Source organism: Puma concolor, chromosome D3 (assembly GCF_028749965.1).
Source record: "Puma concolor isolate L17-30 chromosome D3, mPumCon1.1.hap2, whole genome shotgun sequence".
NCBI classification, from domain to species: Eukaryota; Metazoa; Chordata; class Mammalia; order Carnivora; family Felidae; genus Puma; species Puma concolor.
Window position 1 is genome coordinate 31483253 of NC_141678.1, and position 13561 is coordinate 31496813.

The window sequence follows — 13561 nt, forward strand, 5'->3', positions numbered from 1 at the left end:
CCAAGCTCTCTCCCCATGGAACAGATGACACTTGACATTTCTATCTTCTAAGTATACCTAACAGAAAGAGGAGGGTGTCTCTGAGGAGTGCATTTTCCTTGGTCGCCCTTCTGTGGAAAACTACATCAAATAATAGACACAGATTTAAATCAAGTCACAGAAGGTAAATAATTGTCCTTGCCTGGCCCAGCCACTCCCTCCATGACAGAGAGAGTTGCCGTCAAACTTCAACCAGCTGCCTGCTTCAAACCCAGACTGGTTGGGAGAGGCTGTGAGTATGAGCAAACCCCACTGGCGTACCTTACAGGAACAACAGCTAGGCCTTCCCCCCAAGATCTAAGGAGAAAGGGATCAGAAATTTAGCTCATGTTCCTTGTTCTTCCCTTTTTTAGAATCAAATGAAGTAACAGAAGCCCCAAACCCCCAATAAAGAGAAAAGATAAGGAGGCAACACACCTAGGCACCCTTTCCATTACAGGTGTGTGCCAACGTGAGGGCAGGTACCTTTTCTCAAAGAAGGGGAACAATACTATATTCTCCTAGCCAAGGCACATTCATGAGCCCACAAGTCACCCCACAAAATCTCTGGAGTCTCTAAAACAGGCAGATGCATGCTTTGTTTCTGTGACTGTAAGTGAACAGAACCAAAAAGTGTTGGGGTTCTGCCAAGTGTTGTGGTTCACCCTCCAGACACCCAAGGCCGCCGGTATGAGCTGACATCACTCCCGCAACATCATGCCTTGTTGCCACAAATGGACACTCTCTATAGGTTATCTAAAGGGCGGGCAAGTTTATGCCGTAAGTGTAAGAGTCTGATGGGGACAACAGGCAAAAATTTGGGGGAAGAAAGATGCCTTTCTGAAATACCAACACACCTTCCAGGCTACCTCAGTAGTATTTCTGGGAAGAGACATTTTGGAACAAGGACTGACTTGTTCCTTGCTTATGGCTGCAGCTCTTGAACACAGGATTTCTTTCTTCCCTCTCCAGGAATTATATACTTTAAGAATACTTTTCATCTTTGTTTTTCCTTTTCTTTCTGGGAAGAAAGAAGCAAAAACTGTCTACTTTTCCCTCTGCTCTCAGAGCATAACAAGAATGGATGAAAGAGTAAAAAAATTATTATTGCTAAATTTATGTTGTTGGAGTTTTTTTTCCAAATTAAAAGTTTATGTTCACCTCTCTGTTGAGACATGATCAAAAAACCTATGAGCCCAGATAGTGAATTCAGGGGCCTTACACTTGGGGTGGAGGGGAATAGGGGGGTCAACTCCAGCTCTGCAGTAGAGGACATGTCACATCGTAGTTGTATTTTAGCTGTATTTTTACAATTACTCAAAGATGGTTCCTTTCAAGCTTTACCACAGATGCTTTTGAATGTTTTCTTTTTTTTAATTTAAATTAAAAAAAATTTTTACTATTTATTTATTTTTGAAAGAGAAAGAGACAGAGCACAAGCAGAGAAGGTGCAGAGAGAAAGGATGACACAGAATCCAAAGCAAACTCCAGTCTCCGAACTGTCAGCACAGAGCCCAGCGCGGGGCTTGGACCCACAAACTGTGAGATCACGACCTGAGCCGAAGTTGGACGCTTAACTGACTGAGCCACCCAGGCTCCCCTTGAGTAAGTTTTCTAAGGCAAATATATGACTACTCACATCAAGCCCAAAAATGAAGCCCTTTCCAGTTGAGTTGAGTCATGCTCCTCGTTGGTGGTCCCTTGCCTTCCCCCATAATTTCATCCTGATAGCAAACAGCCCCTTCCCCACCACCGCCACATTTAGATTGTGAGTTTTCATAAACAGAAACTCACTACTTATATCATGTAAACACCATTCTTGGCACTGAGGAAACATAGAGTAAAATAACCATCAAAAAGTAGCCATGTACTAGAGCACAGCCTGGCAGGGTACTTGTAAGATTTTTATCTCATTTCCCATAGCCCCATTAGCAGAGCTGCTTGTGATGAGATCCAGCTTTGGAAAGTTCTCAAGAGATTCATCAGAAAAGAAATCAAGCCAGGTGAGTTTCTAAAACCCTTCTTAATTAAGAGGCTAAACCCTAGAAAATGAACAGTCAGAATGGACAGCCTTGACTGGTGGGGTACCTGGCTCATCAATATACACAATTAATGCAGGTCACCCAACGGTCTGTGTTCTTATTTTAATGACACAAGAAGACATCCTCCTTTTCTGCTCTCTGGCCTTCCAAAGACCATGTCTGAATTAAATCATTCTGCATTCTGTGGCAGAGTACAGTTGAAATCAATAGTGTTATCATACTACAACTCTCCTTTCACGTTCTCCCTAATGCCTAGTATTAGTCAAGTTTGCACTAAAATTGATCAGTAACAGAGGGCGGTTTCTCTTAACACCCCTGCCACATCTAACCTCCTCTCCCACCCATTGGCCTCCCCCAGGAAGCAGGATCCACATTGATTTCTATCTGATTACAGGAGAGCTTGCCCTGACTTTCCCCGGTTACTTAAGCCGGCGTCTCATTGCGTGTCCTTAGAGACCAGGGCTTCGCTCAGGCAGAGAGCGTCTAGACAGTATTCATGACCCATCTGTCTGGCACGGCCCAGCGGATGGCAAACTCTATTAGAACTGAAACCATTTTTCCCTCCTCCTCCTCCCATCCCTCTCTCCCTTTGCAAAGCAGGAATCTGACACCGAAAATTACTATCATTGTTGCAATTCTCAAAATAGCACCGCCAGACTTTCATTAACATCCACGCTAGACTACTAAATATTTAAAGAAGTGGATAAATTTCATCTGAAGTGGGACAGCCCTGCACACATGAAAGCAGGAACAGAATCAAAATGTAAATCTAAGAGGTTGTTTTTATCCACGTAAATTTAGTGTCACAGCAGGAGGAAATGATGCCTCAGGTTTATTGAAACTTTCCCTCCCATTCGTTCTCTGCCTTTGTTTATCTGAAAAGGCAGAATTGCCTTTCAAGACCCTACAAGATTTTAATTGATCGGAAAACTGTCTTGGAGAAACAAAGGCAGAAAACCAAAGGGGGAGCAGGGGAAGGAGGCCCCTCTTTGGCAGTGAAGAAGGAGGGTGAGCACGCTGCTAGTGCCTCCTCTGTGGCTCACCCCACAAAACACATCCAGGTGGAATGCTGCCAGTGATAACCCGCAATCCGATCCGGCTCAGCCAAACAGATGCACATCCTTCTCCTCACCTTGTTTTAAATACCATCTTGGATCATTTTCATACAAGTCAATAATGGTTTTTGTCATGGATTCTTTTTTTTTCTTTTTTTTAACGTTGAAACAGGGGTGGGGAGCCCTGTCAAAGAATACATACACACTGCTCTGTAGAACAGCTTGATTTACTACAAGCAGCCTCTATTGCTGGCCCTGACCAAGGTAAGCCAGAATTCAGCAAGTGGAGCCTTCAAAGCACAGCCATCCCCCCATGCTCTAGGACAACACAACACACTGGAAGACCCTTGTTCCACCCTCCCTGCAGTCAGCAATATCAAAGGTCTAATCCACTGGGTTGCTTAAGGACCCAGGAAATAGGCAGTGCCCTCCCTCCACTGGGACAGCTGAAAGGGGTCTGAAGGGACCACAGGGCACACACAAGATCTGAAGGGAAATTAGGGGTCTAGGGCCACAAGCCCACATCTGGCCAAGGAGGGCTCTTGGTGCTCACAGCAGGTAAAAGGGGGAGGGTAATGGCAGAAATTCGCTTTGCTCATTGGATCCCACCAAGCGTGAGCCACACAATCTCTCATGTGTACAGGGCAGCTGTCATCACATTCACCCTCCTGATGGGGAAAGTCAGACAGAGAGGGGAACTGACTTCCCCCGGGTCACTAAATAGTACACAACCTGGGCAGAACTGAAGAAGGGATTAATTAATTAATTAATTAATTAGTAGAGGAAACCCAATAATCCTTGACACACTAGGACTACAGGGTTAATTTTTTGTAATCTATTTTAAAATCCAGGGTGAAACCAAGATTATCAGCATCTATGTATTGATTAAAAATTATCATATAAACAACTTCTCTTGGAGCACGCACTTCTATGGGTGCTCATAATAACAGTCTGTCTGATCTCTAGCCCCAAACCCTACAAACCTCTAAAAACTGCTGAGTAGATCCTTAACCTTGCTCAAAAAAAAAAATCATGATAAAAACCCCAAACACCTAGAAGCAAAAACAAAACCACAGCCTAAGTTCAATACCTAGCTGCAGCATGTTCTAGCTCTGTGAGCCTGAATAAATTACCCAAACTCTCTGAGTACTGTCTCGTATGAAAACTTTCTAGGATGGTTTTGAGGTGAATGAGATGATGCATGTAAACAGCTGACACTCAGTAATGGCAGCTCTGTGCCTACCTCATTTCTACCCCTGAAGCTGCAGGCCTTCAGATAAACTCTTTGTACCCACTGGTCATCAGAGAAAGGGAACAGTGTTTCCATACATCCTCTTTGAATAAAGAGTGACAAAACACACGGGAACCAGAAATGGGTAAAAAACCAGGGTCAGTGAGCACCCGGTGTGCACTCCTGTTTTTCAACATTCAAGATGATCAACAGATTAAAAGTGGGAGGGATCTGACAGGTGTCCTAGCGCAGCCTCCTCACAAGCAGTTCTCCTGCTGAGCCTTTGCTGAGAAACACAAACAAAATTCTATGAAGGACCCAAATGCGGCAACTGGCACGAGTTTAATGTGAACTGTATATTGGAAACAGAACTGTGTCAACATTACATTTTCAGGGTTTGGGTAACTATGTTATGGTTATGAAAGCGTCTCTTTTTCTTAGGAAATACACATTGAAATATTTTGAGGTAAAGAGACATGATGTCTGCAACTTACTCTAAACTGGGTCAGAAAAATTAAGATGTTAATATAGAGAGACAGAATGATAAAAAGAATTAGTTTTGTAACTTTATTCTAAGTTTGATGATTATTTCAAAGTGAATTTTAAAAGACAGCAAATAGATAAACAGGGTATAAATGTAATAATATTTACTGAGCATTTATAAAGCATTATTGTAATTGCTTTACCTAAACTATCTTATTAAATCTTCAGAAGAACCCTTTGAAGGAAATACCAATATTATCATCTTCATCTATAAATGAGAAAATCAAGATAGGAAGAGGTTAAGCAACTTGCCTAAAGCTGCAGTGAGTGAGTGGTGACTACAGGATTGGAACTCAGGACCTAATACTATACTTTGTATTTTAATTTTTTTAATGTTTATTTCTGTGAGAGAGAAAGAGAGAGAGAGAGTGGGAACAGGGGAAGAGCAGAGAGAGAGGGAGACACAGAATGTGAAGCGCACTCTAGGCTCTGAGCTGTTGGACTCAGCTACCCAGGCACTCCTATACTTTGTATTTTAAGCAAATTGTAGGGCTAGTCTGGGAGCCCAATCACAGTTTATGGGACTACAGAAGAATATGTTCTCCAGGAGCAATAAGAAACCTGGGATGCTAAAGATACACTGGCATAAAACAGGGACCTGACCTGGTAGGACTAATCAGGTAACTAAAGCTACACAACATGTCCACACTGAGACGCACTCCCATACTTACACACACACACACACACACACACACACACACACACACAGCACACACTCTGGAACACACACTCACACTTCTTTAGGTCCTGGAAGGAAGCGTTTTACATTTCTTCGGGGCTCAGCATGAACCAGCCCTTCATATAAAGCATGTGGGTATCCAGAAGCCAAAGATTGATCTCCCAAGTGTTGTTGTATTGGGAAACCTTGACCTCAGTAAAGCACATCACATTAAAAGTCTATTACTTTTATATACTTTCATATACATCATAGTAAATTCTATCATACTGTTGATCACAGAATAAACACTACACTAGAGCAGGCTTATACTCTGGTTAGTTTGGGTGTTTATGGTAACCCAATATATACTGTAATGACAGACAATTTGGGAGGGCAGACCTTATCTTCATCTCTTTCTGTGTATGGTCATGTGGGCTGCCAGGATTGTATAGATATTTTTAACTCTTCAGTTCCACTAGCAGGGCACTAGGCCATGCCAACAGAAATTTTTTTGCATCCTCTGGTCAGACTTGAGTTTTCAAAAATAATCACGTTCATCCATTCATTCAGCAAACACATACAGGGCCGTGAACCACATGCTATATATTCCACATATTATATGCTATATATGCCATATTACCATATGTTATATATGTCACATACCGTATGCTATATATGCCATGCACCATACGCTATATATACCACTCACCATATGCTAAATATATGCCATGCACCATATGCTATATATGCCATGGACTCTGGTGGGCATAGGGGCTATAGCAGAAACCAGTATAGGCCCTGTTCACTGAAGGTCATGCTTATAGCATGCTGAAAAGTAGCAGAGGAAGAATAAATGGTTTTCAGTTTAATTCAATAAATACTTTTCAAGTGTCCATATATGTACAGTCTATGCTATGTTAGGAGCATCAGTGCTCCCAAAGATGTAAGCATAGCCCCTGCCTTCAAAGAGCTCAACATCTAGTGGGGATTATATTTGTACACATATAATGATCAAGCAGAACAGACAGCACCTTACGAAGGGCACAATGTGCTGTAGAGTTCCAAGTAGGAGAAATTGTCTCTGGCTTTGGGGAGGGGATTAGAAGGGGTAACCACCACCTGGATATAACTGGCAGATGGTCAAAACACTAAAAAAACCACCAAATGAGAAACTGGTCTAGGGTGGAGGGAAAAATCATTGCTTCAGCTTTGGATGCTCAGGGCTTAAGAGGCTTGGAAGAGGCCCAATAAGCAGTTGGATACATTGGTCTGGGCTGGAGATAAGAATATGGGCACGGTTTTGATGCCCATGTGCTGTCTGGTATTACCCAGACAAGGGCTAGGAATGAGAACTATAAGCCAAGGTTAGCACCTGGGGGACAGAGTTGCTGCCAAAGAGAAGGAACAGCTGGAGGTGTCCAGAGACCAGTCAGCTGCAGATCCTGTGACCCAAGGGAACGGAATTTCAGAAAGGAGATAGATGATCAGCCTTGTCAACGGCAGAGAAAAGACTAGTAAAATCAGAAATGGAAAAAAGTCCACTGGACTTGGCAATGAGTAAGTGAGCCAGCAAAAGTAGCTAGGAGAGAGTGGTGGTTAGTACAAAGGGGTTACAGAGGAAGCAGTCAGGGGCTCTCAAGCTGTTTTCCAAATGCACTTTAAGGTGAGCCAGGGAAGCCAGGGATGGAGGGTAGAAGCAAGCAGCGAAGTTCTGCACAAGTGTGGAGAAAAGCAGTAGAGGGCTCCAACTAAGGAACTGCAAGGATTCTCACAGATGCTGAGGGCCCTGTCCAAGTGGAGGCCATGTCCAGTCAAGGTGTGGTGCCTATTGGCAGCTGAAGCCTTCTAAGGAAGAGCTGGAGAGCAGATTACATCCCAGGGTCTACAAAGTAGATGCAACACAGAGTGGTGGGCTCAGAGGCACAGAGCTGTAGGGAGTTCAGAGGGCAAGGGAGGGAAAGGAAGGGTCAACTGGGTGAGGTGAAAGAACAGGCATGAGGAAATGAGTTCATGAGGCTCCTGGGCACTGGGGAACTGGACAGACCCTCCACTCCTGGAGTTTCACCTGTTTAAACAGGCCACTGGGATCCAGAATTCTGGATAAGACCTAGGAAGTGGATCACCCAAATACACCAGAGGGGGTTTGCCAAAAGGTGGCATATATACATTAGATGTGTTTTAATATATCAGTTCATAATGACACATAAAGAAAATCTCATTGGTTATCTCTGAAGGGTGATAGGGAACTTTCTCATTATTAATAAAACTGATCCTACATGATATCTACTTCATGGTAATCACATAGTTGATGAGAAGTTTCTCTTTATACAAGTATCCCCACTAATAAATGAAGAAAAAAGGGTAGTATTAGGTTATGACTATCTTGCAACCCCCCATGACTAACAATAATCATACAACAGAGGGACAACAAGACAGGGTGGGCCTCAGAATGGAAGACAATGGCACCTATGAAGCCACTTCACCTACACAACATTCAAACCTAAATCTCCCCAAACTCTAGATGTAACTATCAAATTACAGGAATTAGAAGGCACAGAGGAGCACATTTAGTGACTTCATGGGAAAGCAGTTAGCAAAATTCTGAGTATGGAAACCTTATAGAACAAACAATCCAGACCCTTCTACCAAAAAGTTACATGATGTAAGAAAGTAAAAAATTCTTCAGGGTGATATCAATCCATCTTGGAGCAATTTTTGGAGCCTCTTTGAATCCTGGTTCAAACAAACTGTAAAAGAACAAAACAAGGGTGCCTGGCTGGCTTAGTTGGTAGACCATGAGATTCTTGATCTTGGGATCATGAGTTTAAGCCCCCTGTTGGGCCTTAGAACTTAAAATAAATATTTTTTTAAAAACAGACTTTAAAACAAAACAACATACACATTTATAAGACAATTGAAGAAATATGAATTCTGACAGGATATGTGATGACAGCAGTGAGGGTTAACATTTACTGAAATAATTACAGAAAAAATTAAAGGCCTGGTCTTTGTGAAGACTGATCGTGGTAAGTTCTCCACCTGGTTATAAGCCTGGTCCCAAATATAAAATACTTGGTGTTAACTAAACTTATTGCAGTAATCATTTCACAATATACATTAAGGTCAAGTCTTATGCTATATACCTTAAACTTACACAGTGCTGTATGTCAATTATGTCTTAAAACTGAATGAATGAATGAATGAATGAATGAACGAATGAACAAACAAACAAACAAGCAAGCATACTTGGAAAGTAGGAAGTTAACAGTCAAAGGTGAAGTACATGGTAGTACAGTTCAGTGCCTAAACATGACTTGAGCCTAGGTGCCAGTCCCTTTGGCAGGGTGGGGGGTGGGAGGCGGGGAGGGGAGAGGACTGTGAGAAGAGCGGGTTGGGAAGAAAGATACCCAGCTCAGATTTTAATATGTTGAATTTTATCTTATTTGCTTGTTATTACTCTAAATGGTCTTGAGCCAAAAAAAATTTCCTCCTTACAAAGACCTGTAGTTAAAATCCTGGCTTAATTGGGTATGCTTTATTAGCTTGAGTTCATTTGATTTTGAGATTCAGTTTTATGAGACCACCTATGGAGAAAGAAGCAACTTCCCCCTCCAGTAGGGATAGGAGCTCCTACACTCCCCACTTTCCCTGAATCAGATCCCCTCAGTTAATTGGAAATTCCACTGAAGCTGAAAGTGAAAGTTGTTCTGATTAAACTGCTGGCTTCGTTTCAAATTTGGGCTTACTCTTAAGGTCTAGTGGCATGAATTCCTTAGCAGCAATTGCTTAAGGAAGGTCTGTTCTTGCCAACACTTCCAAAGCACACAGCTCTTTCCAAGGCTACTCAATTATTGCTTCTTGGAAGTCAAAGGAACTCTGCCTCTCCCCAACCAAGATGTAGCACAGTGGCTTTGAAAATGTAGTGTAACAGGAAACACTCAGCCTGGTACGGAGAGAAGAGTTCACTGAATGTCTGGGAGTTGCAATGCCAACATCACTCAGGGCAACAGGTGAGCTGTGCAGCTCCCCCCTGCACATGCACAGCAGACACATAGGCAGTCCATCTTTTAGAGATGAGCAGAAAGTATAGCATGACTTACTGGCTTTTCTCTATGGACCCAATTCACCTTTCCAACCCTGTCTCAAGCTACCTGCTCGCTACCCCTGATTCTCCCCATGTTCATGCTGTTCTTGGCTCTGACACGCTGTCCTCTCTATGCCACCCAGCATGTCTCCTCTACAAAGTCACCATGACTACCAGTCCAATAAAAATAATTCTCTCTAAACTATTGAACCACAAGATACTAGAATTGCTTAGCTCTCACTATCCTGTGTTAATATTTATTTATCTTTCAGTTCCTTGAATATCAGCACCTTGATAACAGGATCTATGTTTTCCTTCATCCCACACAATTCCTGGTACAATGCTCAAACAAGGCACTTAATAATTTTATTTGTAAATATACATGTACAAAATGTACAAAAATAATTCTTTCTATACAATAAATCATTTTATTTATATAATTTGTATTTTTAGTGCCCACGAGTACAATATATTGATGTAACAGCCAAGAGAAAAGACAGGAGAAAAACTGACAGTTTAGGCTGATAGCATTTTCCTCCTCTATAAAAAGATGCATCCAACAAAATTCTTTCCGCAAGGCCATCAACACCAGCCCAGTCATCCCCATATGTGCAAAATCCTTTGAGGCTAACAGGAAAATAAGCTAGCCTCAGTCGATGGAGAGCCTAACCATAGTTAGCAAAGTAGACAAGGAGGTGAAACCACTCAGTTTAAGTTCCAACAACATTTTTTGACAGGAAAAACTACTTACAGCTCTTATAAGGGCCTCCATGATTATCAGTATTACCAACTCCACAAATGACAGTAACATTTTCTTACTACCCTTAATTCATGGTAAATTTTAGCAAATATCAAGTGAGAGACAGAGATTACCAAGACATCAGAGCCATGGTGCACACCCACAGCCAATAACATAGGCATAAAACTGATTCTAGCTCATCTGGAAATCCAGAAGATTCCAATTTGCTTTACCATAAGCACAATCAAATAGCAGAACACCAAATGTTTCCTACAGGTGGAAACAAAGCAAATCAAGTAAATGGATCTTGTTCTTAAACAGGAACAAGGAGGAAGCACTATGTGTTTTTCTGGAATGTGATATTTTATATGCAGGAATTCCTGTAAAACTTCAAGTTCTCAAGGTAGAGAGGAAGGGGAGCCTCAACATCAGAGTTAGTACTCGGTGAAAGGCATACTGTCCATCTGCTATAGGAAATGTATTGGGAGATCTATTAAAACCCACTTTCAAATGGAGAGCTTCTAAGCCTCGTTACACAGCTATTAACAGAAAGAAACATATCCTTTGTTTATATTCTTGCCCAATAGGGTATGGGGAAGAAAATATATTGATTCAATACTAGATCCTCTTCTAGCATCAACAAAGAGCAGGGAAGCTACAACCTTTCCCAAAGACTCCTGACTACAAAGAACACACCAGCTACAACAAACTCAGAGCAAGTGTCCTGATGTGACAAGTGGGCTGAGTTCCCTCTGGTGGCTGTGAAGAACTGGGGCAAAAGAGTGCAGAAGGGCCGCTGGCCACATCAGAGTAAGTTGCTCTCAGCTGAGGAGGGGACAGAGCAGGTAGGAAACATCTAGAATTTGTGAAGATGAACTAACATTTGGACACGTGAAAAATTTTGTAACATATGAAGAGTGAACCTGACATTAGAAACAAAGGATACAAAGCCATGGTGGTCCACCTCTCCAAGAAATGGCCACACCATGAGAGGGGATGATGCTAGTAATGATGCAATTATGCAGACTATACTTTTTGTGTGTATTATTTCACTTAAATTCTCATAGCACCCTTATATGACTGAGAACTAATTCCCGTTTCATAGATAGGGAAACTAAGGGTCAAAGTGGTTTAGTCACTTCCTTGAGCTGAAACTTGAACCCAAGTCACAGCCATGGTCTCACTCTGTGTCCTTATGTCTCCTGGTTTTTGTCTTAATGCCCTATTTTAGCTACAAGGACACAACAAATGTTAGTTATATCTGAACATCAAGGACCAACAGCTTGTCAACAGGATCTTAAGATTCTTATTAGGACAAACTTTTGCAGCTGCCTGGGCAACTTTGAAACATTTATACCTGTAACTCCTTCACCTTGCTTTAAGCAAAATTAAAGCATTCACATTGTTAAAAAAAATGAATGAAAAGAGTGCCTGGATGGCTCAGTTGATTAAGTTGATTACTCTTGGTTGGTTGCTCTTAATTTTGGCTCAGGTCATGGTCTCAGAGTTTGTGAGTTCAAGCCCTATGTCAGATTCCACACTAACAGCATGGAGCCTGCTTGGGATTCTCTCTCTCTCCCTCCTTCTCTGCCCCTCCTCTGCTCATGCTCTCCTTCTCTAAATAAATAAATAAATAAATAAATAAATAAATAAATAAATAATAAAATGAATGAATGAATGAATGAAAAAGTTACCTGGAAATAGGCTTTCAAAAACAGAAAAGAGGGGTACCTGGGTGTCAGTCAATTAAGCATCTGACACTTGGTTTTGGCTCAGGAGATGATCTCACAGTTTATGAGCAGAGTCCCACATCCTTGGGCTCCGTTGTGACAGCACAGAGATTGCTTGGGATTCTCACTCTCCTTCTCACTCTGCCCCTCCCCTGCTTGTGCTCTCACTCTCTCTCTCTCAAAAATAATAAACTTTAAGAAAAGTACATTTTAAAAAACAGAAAAGAATGCTAACAAGAAGGGGAGAGAGGTGGGAGGAAGGGAAGGGAAAAGAAGAAGGGAAGGGAAAAGAAAGGAAGGGAAAGGGAGGAGAAGGGGGGAGTGGAGGGAAGAGGGTTCAATACAATAAGAGGACTGCAATTGAATTATCCTAAAGAGCAGGAGAAGCACCTTCAAGATACACAGAAACAGTCTGTGAAGTGCCCAAGCTTAGAGGGACAAAGGTTCGGTTGGCTTGCTTTTCACACAGAACTCTCTAAACCAGTCAAAATACCACACAGTTGTAATATTCTCTCCATAGTCTATCATGTAATATGTTTACTGTTACTCAAGTCTAGAGAAAACAAAATAAGAAATTGCCTTTACATTGTTCTTCTCCTTCTAAGACCCCCTGGCTTGAGTCTAGTTGACCTACATCAAGTGCTTAGGACTAGCAAGATTCTAAGTGCTTTCTGTGGACCATCCCACTTAATCCTCACAATACCCATCCTCATGCCCCACTGTGCAGATAAAGTCAAAGAGCTGCCCCACTGTTAGGTGAGTGCCATGGCCAGGATCCCAACCCAAAAGTCAAACTCGGAGCAGGCAGGACAGTTCACTGTGGGGATCCCTTCCCTGTGTCCAAACAAGCTGCATTATGAAAATTACAGTACTTATGGCCACAAGGGCTACTCAATTATTGCTTCTGGTAAGTCAAAGGAACTCTGCTCTCCCCAACCAAGATGTGGCACAAGCTTTGAAAAAATCTCCACAGGAGACACAAGGACCAAATATCAGGAAAGCATTCCTCCTAACCTTAAATTGCCTTCTTAAAGTATAGAGATAGGACTCTAAGAACACTCAGTATAAGAAAATGCAAACTGACATGAAGAGAATTATTACACTACTAGACTCCCGAATTTAGCAAGCATAAATAAGAATAGGCCTTAAAACTCACTAGGCATGGCCATTTTCTGAGCTTGCCTTCAATATAAAAATACAGCAGGAATACAGAAAACCATTTCTTTTAAAAAATCTCCTCCCATTTCACATTACAGTATCAATATTTATGCAGTATGATAGCCATAATAGAAATTTTAAATCTGTAAATAAAAACAAATATAACTTCTCAAGATAATGTCAGTAAAACTGGGGAGAGAAGCTGAATTTCATAAAATGATCTCAGTAGGACCCCATGAAGAGGAGCAAACATCCCCCTTGGATGTGCTATTGCAAAGACATGCTCATCATCAACCCACTTCA

General features: G+C 41.8%; 1 protein-coding gene across 3 annotated transcripts in view; it reads right to left on the reverse strand.

The window, feature by feature from the left end:
* LDLRAD4 (low density lipoprotein receptor class A domain containing 4) overlaps nucleotides 1–13561 on the reverse strand; it is a 252513-nt gene that overhangs the window by 179897 nt on the left and 59055 nt on the right. The window lies entirely within an intron of this gene.